The following is a 12,703-nucleotide window of genomic DNA, read 5'->3' as shown; positions in this document are numbered from 1 at the left end:
TTTAGACAGAAAAGACAACTTCTACTTTAAAAAAATATATATTTTTACATCTGTTCAAACTGGAAAACCTCCAATGTTGATATGAATCGCACATAATGCTTTTTACGTCTTTTTTTCAGCAAATTCCCTTTTTTTGTCTTTACTCCAGTTAGTCAATTACTTTAAATTAGTTGCTTTTTATTTAAATTATCGCTTGAGTCATAGTCTGTGTGCATGTACGCTTTCAGGAGGGTGTGTGTGTGTGTGTGTGTGTGTGTGTGTGTGTGTGTGTGTGTGTGTGTGTGTGTGTGTGTGTGTGTGTGTGTGTGTGTGTGTGTGTGTGTGTGAAGTTAAGTCTTCAGGAAACCAGGAGTGTGAGATGTGGGAACAGCTTGTGTCATCAGGTGTTAGCGACCTGTAATCCCGTGTGAGTGGGTCTGCAGCTCCCCCCTCCGCCTGCAGCCTGCGCCCCGCTGCTGCCGCCGCTACACGGCTTTCCAGGTGACTTACACTCACCAACACCAGGAGGGGGTCTCAGCTGCTACAGACACACACCGAGCCAGAGGGAGCAGGTAGCGGCCCTGCTGGCAATTTATTCCACCTCACAAAGCGGTAAAGAGGCAGCAGACACTTCCACTGCCAGCTTTAATCGGGAATTCATAGTTTAGTTCAATAATGCAACTTTTATGCATATAAATCTGAAAAAATGGCAAAAATCCTACATGCAAAGCTCAGTAAAGTAGTATATTTACAGTAATACACACAGAGTGATACATTTCACATCTTAATGTAATTTAAATTATTGCAGCTTTCAGTTTAAAAAGATTTTAAACTTTTGCATATTCATGGTAAGTTGAGTGGAAGGAAAAGGTGTTTTAAAAAAGTCTAAAATAAACAGGAGTCCTGCTTTAAAAGGACTGACAATAAATAAGACAAATTTTTATTTTCAAACTATTTAATAACTAATAAAAGCATTATTGTTTCATCCAGAATAGCTGTTTTCTCCATATACATGGTCTAATTGCATCATGATTGTTCACAGATTGCTGTATCCAAACACTGACATGGAAAGTTCAGTGAAAGGAAAACCTGTGGTAGAAAACAACCCTTGAGCAACAAGTTTAACTGCAGCTTTGAGATGATGATTTTATAGAATTATGTTTCATGTTTTTACCCATTTTTAATGTCGAAAGTTATTTTAAAGTTTGTTGAAACTGGGAAACTTCCAATGTTTAATAATGTTCAATAGAATAAAATTGGTACATAAATAAAAGAAATAAATGTGGGAATATTCTTTACTTTTTAAAATGTGTTATTTCAGCTTCCTAAGCTGCATTTTCTTCTGAATATCTTAAATTTGATCTACAAAAAAGTCTATGAATTAGTGAATTTTCCTTAAATAACTCAGAAAAAGCTAAATAAAAATAAAACAACTTCACATTTTCACAATATATTTCATTTAAATGTGATTCTATATAACAAAGTTCTCACGTTACAACATAATTTAGCTGTTAGCTTGAATGGAAATGCTGTAAAATTACATTTATTTCTAATAATAAACCTATTTTCAAACCTATTGAACACAGATTAACAACTTAAAACAAAGTAGTTTCAATTTTAATATAAAAATAACAGTAGAACCAGTTTATATGCTCAGATTCTCTCCAACAGCAGCGCGTTTCCCTTTAGATGCTCAATAACAGCGGCCTAATAGAAGCTTTGTTAAATCTGATTGTGTTTGAAAAGGTCAATTGAACGTTTGCTTTCTTTCCAGGCGGTTCAGGAACTAAATCCAAGTTGTGCATCAGGGCTGGACGACGTCCTGATTGGCTCGGCTCACTGAGCGGCGACTGAAATCTGTCCAGTCACGTCGCTTTTCTGCAGCTGAGCTGGAGCCTGGTTACCTCATGTCAATTCAACACGCTGCTCCTGCTGTAATCATGAACTTTAACTGGCTCAAATTAAGGATTTGAGACTTTCAAAGTAAAGTTTATGGATATCAGCAAAGAGGAGCGCTTAAAAACTAAAAATCATAACTGAAGTTTTAAAATTACATGTAAAAAAATTCAGATTTTAGCTTTTTTTTATGGAATAATTATGTTTAATTTCCACATTAGTCATTTTTATTTACATACATTTTTCACATTAAGCTGGAAACTGGAAATAAAAATTTTGTTTTTCTTTATATTAAACCCTAAAACTATGAATAAAGTGAAGCCATTTCATGTCAGTCAATATCAATAATTATTGATTAGTTTTAAATGTCTGAAATACTTCAAACTGGTGCTGTGACCTTTCCTGTTTAAGCCAAAGTTTTCTCTGAACTTGTCTTTTTTTTAGAAGTTTTGAGGCGAAACATGAAACTGCTGCTGCGCAAATTACTCAGTAGGTTGTTGCTAGGTAACCACAGAATGAGTAAGTTGCTAGGTAACCACAGAATGAGTGAGTTACTCGATTCCACCCACCTTGCTTGGAAGGTGGGTGGAACCTTCCAAGCAAGGTGCAAGGTTCCACCTTGCACCTTGCTGCTAAAGCTAAAGCTTTAGCTTTAGCAGCTAAAGCCTTGCCTACATCTCCAGAATGCTGTGCAGTGATTATTCTATCAGATGTATTATTTATTGATATTGATCATGTGTCATATTGGGTGCAGCTCTTGTATTTTTATGGAAAAGTTCACTTTTATCGCCACTCTGACTGTTATTCAACAGAAACAACGTGCAGCTAATAGAAACCAGGTTCTTCTCACTTCCTTTAACAACTGAGGCGTTTATGGAGAGAGATTAAACTTTCTGAGAACAAAAGGACTCGATTCTTAAATGCTGTTTCATTCAACACCGACATCAAGAAGCAGAGTGAAGGAGATGAAATTATCACCTGCGTGGAGACGCGTTGTGGTGAGAAAAACGCCACGGTACGAATAACAAACTGCATAATGGCTGCTGCGTTGACTGACAGGTGTTGAAAGGTATTCTCCCACTTTTTAGAATCAAATGTAGAACTGACAACACTTTTTGTTTTAAATTAGACACAGATGATGTTTTTCCACACCAATAATAAAACCACCTGATTAGGTATTATAAAGCCTCATTTTCTCAACTTAATTTGCATTGATTTTAAGGAATCAACAACTGCTAAAGACAAAGATTCAGGTGCATTACTGCGAGTTCCTTAAAGATTAAAGAGCAGAAACTACACAGAGGAGAAGCTGGCAGGTCCGCTGAGATCCCCACTCAATATGCAATTTAAAAATGGAAGCAGTTGCTTTGACTAAGCAATAAAACGCAGAAGGACAGAAAACCGAGGCGGCGGCGGAGGGAAGGACCAATTAGCTTATTTATAAATCAACAGCAATTTCACTGATGACTCCATCTTAAATTTGATCAAGCTGCAGGTTTTGAAGTCCCCTAACAAAAAAAAAAAAAATCATTTATCTAATTCCCTTTATTGGTAATAATGGTGAGTCCCTCTTTGGCCTGCTCTAATCAGACACTCATTGATTTCCACTGGACTGCAGGGCGGCGATAAAGTGGCCTCAAGCTTCACTGTTCATCATGAAAATGCTGCTCATAAAAATGGCCGCCTCTCTTTTTTTAAATATGATAAACGTCACAGAGAAAAGAGACGACATCTCCAAAGCCTGGTTTATTTATGAGATTGTTGCGTTTTTATGAATATCTGAACTGTTTAATATTTCCTTGTAGGTTTGTGCCAGGAAACATGTCAACTAGAAAACGGTCAAATAGAAACACTTTTCGTAAGTTTTACAGTGTTGATTCCTCTAAAAACAATTATATTACATTAAATAAAGCTGTAACTGTTAAATTTTATTATGTCAAATTGATTTCCTACTTATTTCAGTTACATAAACAGTTAAAATAATTTAAATTTAATGTATTTCTACTGAATTAATTTATTATAATAAATGTATTTTTGAATTTGAAAAATTTTCTTTTTTAAATGTATTGAACTTGACTACATATATTATTTAGTTTATTTTATAAAAAATTTTCAACCATTGCAAAAGAAATTCTTAAACTACTCAGGCTTTTTTATATTTTAAATTTTATATTAGAAATTCATTAAAAGATTTAAATGATTTGATTTAATAAAAAAAATTTAAAGCAGGTAAATATACACTAAAAAAATCAAATTTCTAAGTTTTGCATAAAACATATTGAAAAGCTAAATTATATTTATTTTGTACAGTTTTGGCTTAATTACTGCTCTATGATTTTTTTTCTTCAGCAAACTATCTTTTTGAGTGTATGCTCAAAATAATTATTAATTAATTACTAATTTAGTTGACAAGTCCTTCGATAGTAAATTAATCACGATTAATTGACTCAACCCTAAAGAATAAAAAGTAAATAAATTAATAAATTTGATATATTAATATCAAATTTAACACTGCAACTGGAAGACATTGCATTAAATATCCAAAATAAATAAACAAAACAACAAATAAAATTATATATAAAGTATTTGTAAACAAAATTGTTCTTCAAAAAAAGGGCTGGTTGAGATGAAAACACCAAACTGAAGATTTTTATCATCCAGTTTTTGGTCAAAAGAGGGAAAAACTATAAATAATGCAAATGGAAATAATTGAGTTCTTATTAATTTACCAGCAGAAAATGAACCAAACTATGAAAACACTAAAACTATTACCGTAATATTTAACTCATAAAAACCAGAAAACACTTTTAAAACTACCTGAAAAGTCCCAGTAACGGTTTTAAAGGGAGTTTAGCTTCTCAGTATCTAGTTGTAGTGGTGTGGATGGGCCGGGTTGCCAGGTTGGTGATTTCATTCCTGTGCAGCATCACTGCCCTCATTAGCGCGCTCGCTTCCACAGGTGACGCTACTGGAAGAGGACACCGCCGCTTTAAAGCGACGCGCAGCAACGAAGACAAACACAAAGATCATTAGCGCGCATTAAAATCCACATCAGGAGTCGAATGCTGCGGTGAGTCAGCGCCGGCGCGCTGCGGCGCGGCCTAATGGACGCCTGCCCACTGATTGCAATTTGGCAGCGAGACGAGGAGAGGCTCAGCGAGGTACATGATGTTACCGCATGTGGGCAAACACGGCCCAAGCTTATGAAACCGAGCCAAAACGGGGTGAGGCGTGCTTCCTGAATTAGCTTACAACAAACATCAGAGAAACCTCCAGGCGATAGCGCCGGGTTTAAGGTTTTTACATTTAGAAAACTCGAAGAAATAAACACCATTATACTTAACTTGTGCTTTAAATTAGTTTATAGAGGCATGAAAAGTCTGAACTGGTCCACAAACAATCAAGGTTCAAGTTTTTAGAAGCTTAAATTTAACCTCCAAACAGGAGAGTCTTGTTTAAATGTAAGCAAATGGTGGTGGCAGCATCATGCTGTGGGGCTGCTACACTCTTACTGGTGTGTGGCACCATGTGAGTGAAATATTAAAGGATGAGCCGCTCCAAATGTATTAATTTACCTCAAATCAACAGCTAGATGGTTGAAACACCCCACAGCATGATACTGCCACCACTGTGCTTTTCAGTAGCAACAGCGAATTTAGGTTTTCCTGTTTGCAGGACATTAATTACCATAATAATAAAGCTTTGCAAAAGAAAAACAAAGACAAAAAAATCTCAGAAGTGCTGACAATAAGACAATCCCACAGCATGATGCTGCCTACACAGTTTTTGACAGAAAGCGCAGTGTTGAGTTCCAGAGACTCAGATCACTTCTTCTTGTTTGGAGACCAACATCAAGCTTCTGGACTCAACTTCCAAAAGCAAATATTCCAGTTTAACGGCAAAACAACCCCACAGCATGATGCTGCCAACACTGTGTTTGCTAGTGATTATTGTGGTGAAAAAGCCTCATTTTATCTCATCTGATCAGATTGATCTTGAACTGTTTGGGCAGATTATTAAGAAATAAAAACAGCGTTTTGGTCATTTCAGGAGGCATAACAAGGTGAAAGGTCGGGTTGGAAATGGCTCCTGGTTTCAGCCCAAAGCTGTCGGTTAGCGCGTTGCTCCTCAGCTAACGCAGAGACACACGCAGCCCAGCAGCGCCGGAGCTCCACCGTGATAAATGAGTTTGTATTGTCTGTCAGAGCGGCTTCCTGCCTGCCCAGGTCACTGCTTATTAAATTAGCACTTGTCAATGTCCTAAATACTGATTGATGGATGATCATGGCAAATGAAGGACTTCCATGACTTTTGTTCCTCTGCCTCCCAGTTTTGTCAGAGCGAAGCGAAACCTTTACTGGATTGTTATTGACAAGTATTGAACCGTCACTGCTGGCTTTCCTCCTGAAATAATCCTCGTGGTTTCATTAATCTTTTATTTTAGCTTCTTCAAGAAGGGCAAATGTTTAGTTGTTTTAAATGTAATTTGTTGTAAATATTGATATGAAATTCGCAATTAAAAGCTAATTTCCTTTAATCAGGAAGCAAATATTCTCAGGTGGTTGTTATTTTCTGTAGAAGTAACAGAAAAGTACATTAGTTCGGTGTAGAGAAGATTTCAGTCACTTTCATAAATTTAATATCACTGGTGTCAAGTTTTACATTTGATAAAGACAAGCTAATGTAGGATTAATGAAATATTGCATTAGGCTAAAATGAAGTTGTCTAATGTATGCTAAATTAAGCTACAACAAAACTAAGCCAAGATAAGTTAAGCTATCATGTTAAACTAAGCTAAGGCATGCTAAACTAAGCTAATGTATGCTAAACTAAGCTAATGTATGCTAAAGTAAGCTAAGGTGGGCTAAACTAGGTGAAGATATTATTACAAACTGACCTTACCTACACCACACCAGGCTGAGGTAAGCTAACCTAAGCTACAGAATGTTAAAGCAGGTTAAATTTAGCATGCTATGCTAATGTAGGCTAATCCACACTATTGAGTTAAACTAAGCAAAAATACATTAAGCTACAATCCATTAAAGTCAGCTAAGCTAAACCACGCTACATCAATGTTAAATTAAGGCAAACAAAGAAACTATTGTAAATTAAACAGTTAAACCAAGATTAGACAAGCTAAGGTTAAATATAGCATGCTAAATTAAGACAAATTAAACCAAACTGTTAAGTTAAGCAAAGAAAAAGAATGCTGGTTGGTTACTTAATTAGGTGTTTGGGTGAATAGATAGGTGTTTATTTTAACTTAACTATTACAATGTTAGTTATCTACACACACATGGTGACACATTTTGTGGATCATTGTAAAGCAGAAGAGTTGCACATGTGGTAAAATTGTTAGTCATTTAGTATAAACTAGGAGATAAAACTGCATAAAACACAACATGTATAGTAAGATCTGGAAAAACTCAACTAAGACTCACTTTTAAACTATAAATTCATGTCTGGGAATCTATTTTGGTTACTAAATCTAAGGTTCAGGTGAAGGTAAAATTAAAAAAGTGAATAAAAATCACATGAAAATGAACAGTTATGACAATAACCTGCTGTAAAAAGAAACTCCATTGACTAATATAAATAAAGTGGGATCAAATTTGTATTTCTGCTTCATTTGGACAGAAACAGAGTGAAGTGGTTCTGGAAAACCCATCTCCAGTCAACACGGTCCTGTTTCGTTTTCTGACACGCCGCTGGTGTGTAGCAACGCAGGCTGAGTGTGCGTCTCCGGGGAGTGCTCAGGGTTCGGGGCATTGATGAGTCTGTGGCTGACATTTGAGCATGATTGAGGGGGAGTGCGGCTACTAAATCACTACATTGTTCTGCTGTCTGTGGGTCCGTGTCATTGCTGCACTTTACCAACAGTTGAGATGCCTCAAATTGGATAATTACCAATTAAACAGGACCACAGGAACTTGGCGCTTTGATGAAAACCCAAAACCTGAGGTGATCGGACCCAAAAGCCGAGAAGTTCAACCAAAATACGACTAAGCAGCAGCTGAAAATCATCTTCTTTATCCAGCAATCACAAAGAAGGTTTTTTATTGCCTGCAAAGCCATCATCAAAACTGATGTTTTTCTTTTCTTTTTGCCGCTATTAAGCCATGCCATATTTGTGTCTAATGATAAGGTAAATGAAACGATGTTTCAAAGAGAACCGGCCCACCCTGAGTTTTTTATTTCTTTCAAAAGACTGGACAAACTGGAGCAGTTTGGAAAAAGACCGTAGGCGAGCCGAATGATTGTCAGTCATGCAAATAATCACTTACTTACAGTCAGTGAGTTTGCTTCGGATAAGGCAAATTACCATTTGAAAATGAGCTCAGAAACACTCTGGGCAAAAAGCTTGCAACATGATTCTCAGTTGTATTACCACGTAAACGCAACCGCACACACATAAACGCAAACAAACGTGCTTCAGAAACACTGCAGCTAGCAGAAATAAACGCTCCTACCTTACTGCTGCTCTGTCAAACTTTTTCCTTCCTCTTGTTCCACATCTTCTACGTTTCTGCAGGAATAAAAAACAGAAATTATGTCAATAATGATTTACTTGGACTACTGACCTACTGTCTTCTACTGAAAATAGAAAAACACACTAAAATGAAACAACGTGACTCTCTTTAGAAAAGATACTTTACAAAAACTGCTCAGTTTTTAGACTTTCTACTATTTGCTAAATTGGATGTCAGACAATATTTCACTTGTTTTTGTCCCAAGCAGAGATTTTATTCTAATCACTTAAAGAATGTTTTAATCAATAGTTAATCAGTCTTTGTGAATATTCAAGATTTTTCTATCTACTTTGCCTGTTTTTAATAATAGAACAGAAATAAGACAATGGGAAACAAAACATGAGACGTTTCTAGAAAACCATTTCCAAACGATTCTAAAATTAAGTTTAGAAGTTGTTTTTTTTATAGCTGCTAGTTACATTAACCTGACTTAACACAGAGTTCAATTAAATGTTAAGTGAAAAAAACATGATTAGATCTACTTGAGTTTTTTTCATTTTCGAATATATATTCTACATTTTCCATTTTAGGGATAAATTAGCATCAGATAAGGTAAACCAAACTAAGATATGTGAAAGTAAGCTAAACTAAAAGCTAAGGTATTCTAAACTGCAATAAGCTTAGGCAAGAAACTAAGATTAGCTAATATAGGCTGAACTAAGCAACACTTTAATAAGTAATACTCAACTAGACCAAGGTATGCTAAACTAAACTAGTGCAAGCTAATCTGAGAAGAGCTAATGCAGGCTAAACTTAAAACTAAAGTGCTAAACACTTATTGAATGTATGCTAACTTTGACATGCCTGAATCTAAACTAGTTTCAGGCATGTTTAACAAAGCTATGCTAACATAAGACACGCTAATGAAGGTTAAATTAAACAAGGCTAAACTAAAGTTTGCTAAACTGAGCTATTGCTAACCTGAGATTACATAATGTTGGTTAAACTAAAGCAAGTTATGCTCAAGTACGCCAAGCTAAGCTTGTGCAGCTAATCTAAGAGGAGTTCATGTATACTAAACTAAATACAGCTAAGCAAAACTATGCTAGCATACACTAAACTATGCTAGCATAGTTAAGTTAAACTACAGCAAGTTAAGTTAAAAAAATTTCAGGACAAATGACTGAACCACAGCAGTTTTGGTCAAACAAAACAAAGCAAAGTAACGCTAAGCTAAGACAAACCGAGGAAGATCAGAGAACAATGTTTGTTTTCCACCATTTATTTTCTGAATTTAGTGAAATGAAATTATACTTCACATAATCATCTACTTTTTTCTTTAAATTAATTTCTGTATCTGAGTTAAGATGCAGAAATCTGGGATTAAGTAGCTGAAATCTAAATTAAAGTCTCCAAAATTTATTCTGAGTGGGAATATTTTAAGGTGACCTCTTATATTTACCAAGAAAATATAACCTTAGTATAAAAATGTATTACCAAATATGTATGAAAGTAATAAATTGCTTTTTTTATCCTAATTTTGAGCCAATTTTTAACATTTTATAAAATCTACATCTGATTTGCAGAACAGAGAAACTAACCATATTTGTAAAAACATAAATACAATGTGGGGCTTACAGTGGAGGATAGGAACACTGGTTCATCTTATTCTTTAATATTTCTTAAACTGTAGCGTCTAAGTGACAAAAGCCTTCCTGCTGCGTTTTTATTTCAATCACCTGACACCCGTGTTATTCACATCGTCAGCGAACACTTAAACACTATAATACAGCCAATAACAGGGAATAAACCTGCAAGGTAATTCATTCGAAATGCTGCCCTGAAAGCTCCTTAGATTTTCAGCCAGGTGCGTGACTCACACTGTCTTCTGGGCTGAATAGAAAGGTTATAAAAAGCCCTTTAAGCTCATCTTATCCTTTTACTTGCTGAGTCTATAGTCGAATTTGGAGCTACTGTCAACAATATTAAGTTTGCGGACAGGATTGAAAGTTTAAGCTATACAGTTTCCAAACTAATGCCAGTTTGATTAAATGCTCTGGATACAAACAGCAGGGGTTTCTGAGCCCCTTCAGCATTGTAGCTTCCCTGATTGTGACGCGTCTCCTCCTGACCCGCTTCCTGTTGGATCATCAGAACCACAAACTGACCAGTTGAGCCACCCAGACGTCTAAATGGTATTTTGATAGATATCTGTTGCTTGCATTTATCTTGGATAATCCAAGTGTGGCAAAAACAACCAACAAAAGAAATGGTTTGAGCTTCATTTTATCTGTTTGTTAAAGATGCAAAACTTACATGTGAAGAAAATTAAATTATTTGTTTCTCTTTTACCTGTTTTTTCTTTTCCTTTTTGTTTTTCTGGTGTAAATGGAATCCATACAAACTTGTATTTCCTGTATTATTAATATAATGAATATATAAATGGTTCCTATGAAAAAAAATCTAACAAAAACTGTTTATAAAGAAAGGTACATGAATTACTGGATCATTTGTTTACGTCCCTCGATACATTAAATGTTTATTTAACACCGACTTGTCGCTCGAGTCCAATAAAAGTCACCAAGTGCCGCCTTGTTTAACGGCGTTGAACCCACAAACAAAGATGGATTGAATGTGTAATTTGGAGCATTTAAATTTGAAGCATGAGAGGGGAAAAGGCGCAATATTTCCTGCAAATTAATTCTTATCATGGTGATGAATAATCAGGCTTCTTATGAGGAAGAGTCAGTGGAATACAGCAGCACTTTGAGCCGTCATAATTAACAGACTCGCTCAACAATGGGCACATTCTCAAAGAGGCTTCTTATTAGCAGTGACATAATGGCTAAAATGCATATTAAAATGGGCATTTAGAGTGGAAGGGATCAAAACTACCAATGCAAACTGGGTTTTATGGTCCACACGGTTCATTGTCGGAGGTCTGAGGTGTAGTGTATGTTCGTCGTGACGCCGCCGTTACCCAGGGGGCCGTGCACGCCTCATTAGAAGCAGGGGATGCTTTGGCCACCGAGGGGCGAGATTCAGACTCTAACAAGATCAGGTTTAAATCTGCAGCGAGATCTGGAACGGCTTCCTGATGAAGACTCATCATCAGCGCAACAATTACTTCACAGCAACGTTGGGGGTTTTTGGAGATCTCCATGAATTTCCTGGTATCCATGGCGATCAAAGCACATTTTTATAAAGTTTAATGGGATTCAGTAGGAACAATTCTGCACAAGAGTGATTATTTCTTTCTACATTTTTTCCAAGTAGCTGAGGCTTCCTTCTCACCTTATACAGTGACCTGAATATTTCTACAGTTTTACACACTTTTTGTCAATTTGTCTCCCATTGGAAATGAGTTTTGTCATTTCGGAGATCAATAAAAGTTTCCAGTTTTGGAGAAAATATGATTTAACCATCAAAATGATTGAGGCTGAATACTTTTAATACAACAGGTGATCAGCTAAAGGATGACAGAGCTCTAATTGTGCCGCAATGTGAGAAAAATAGTAAACGGAAACTGATAATAGATGGTCAGTTAAGTCCATCTTAACAGATTAAAATACATGTTTTTATTATTATTATTATTAAGCTTGTTTGAATTTCTGACAGTGATAAATATTTCAGTGTTGTTTGTTTAATGTTAAAAAGAGTAAGAAAGAGAGAAATTGATGCGCTAAAGCTAACTAGCATGTCATTAAACAGTGTCGCTTACCTTTTTAACAGGTAAAAGGAGGATTAGGGCAACTCCTGACTCCAACTCTTCTTCTGTGGTAAAAAAAAATACACACAAAATTAGATATATGAATATCTTGAACATTTTCCTTCACTGATTAAATGCTGGTGAATATTAGTCAGTAACAAAGCAGATTGATTTATAGTTAAAGTCAGAATAAGATGTTAATTAAACATCTTAGCATAAAGATCTTAACATCGTTATGCTAAGATGTTAAATAAATATCTTTGCATAAACTCCAACTTCTATCTGTTACTGTTTTGTTTTAAACATAGATAGATAGGGTTGTTAACTGGACATTACAATCTTTCATATTTCTTTCACATGTAAATTTACCAACAGTATTATTGCAAACATTTCCGGTAAGATCCGGAAACTCAACTTCTATTGTGAAAATCCAAACATGCTACTTCCGGTGCCGAATTCGCATCAAATATTAAACTATAAATGAAACAAAAGACAACTGAGGTTGTATTACTGGTACTTTTATTATTGCTTTTTATTTTTAATTTTTTCAGTTCTTGGCACACATGTCCTTCCTTAGTATCAACTACTTTAGCTGAATTTATGCTAGCTTAGCATACCTTAAGCCTATTTTAAAGAAGGTATGCTAACT

At 35.6% G+C, this 12,703-nt stretch overlaps 1 long non-coding RNA gene across 1 annotated transcript in view; it reads right to left on the bottom strand.

Annotated features, from left to right (window-relative positions):
• Window positions 1-12,122, bottom strand: part of LOC111607559 — a 40,708-nt gene extending 28,586 nt beyond the window's left edge. Inside the window, exons 1-2 of the long non-coding RNA XR_002752339.1 lie at window positions 12,067-12,122; window positions 8,346-8,401 (exon numbers count right to left, since the gene is read on the bottom strand). This is a non-coding gene — a long non-coding RNA (uncharacterized LOC111607559). The remainder of the gene's footprint in view (window positions 1-8,345; window positions 8,402-12,066) is intronic.
• Window positions 12,123-12,703: the final 581 nt, after the last annotated feature.

This window comes from Xiphophorus maculatus, chromosome 24 (assembly GCF_002775205.1).
Source record: "Xiphophorus maculatus strain JP 163 A chromosome 24, X_maculatus-5.0-male, whole genome shotgun sequence".
NCBI lineage: Eukaryota > Metazoa > Chordata > Actinopteri > Cyprinodontiformes > Poeciliidae > Xiphophorus > Xiphophorus maculatus.
The sequence above is the reverse complement of the archived record's forward strand: the minus strand, read 5'-3'. Positions and strand labels throughout refer to the sequence as shown.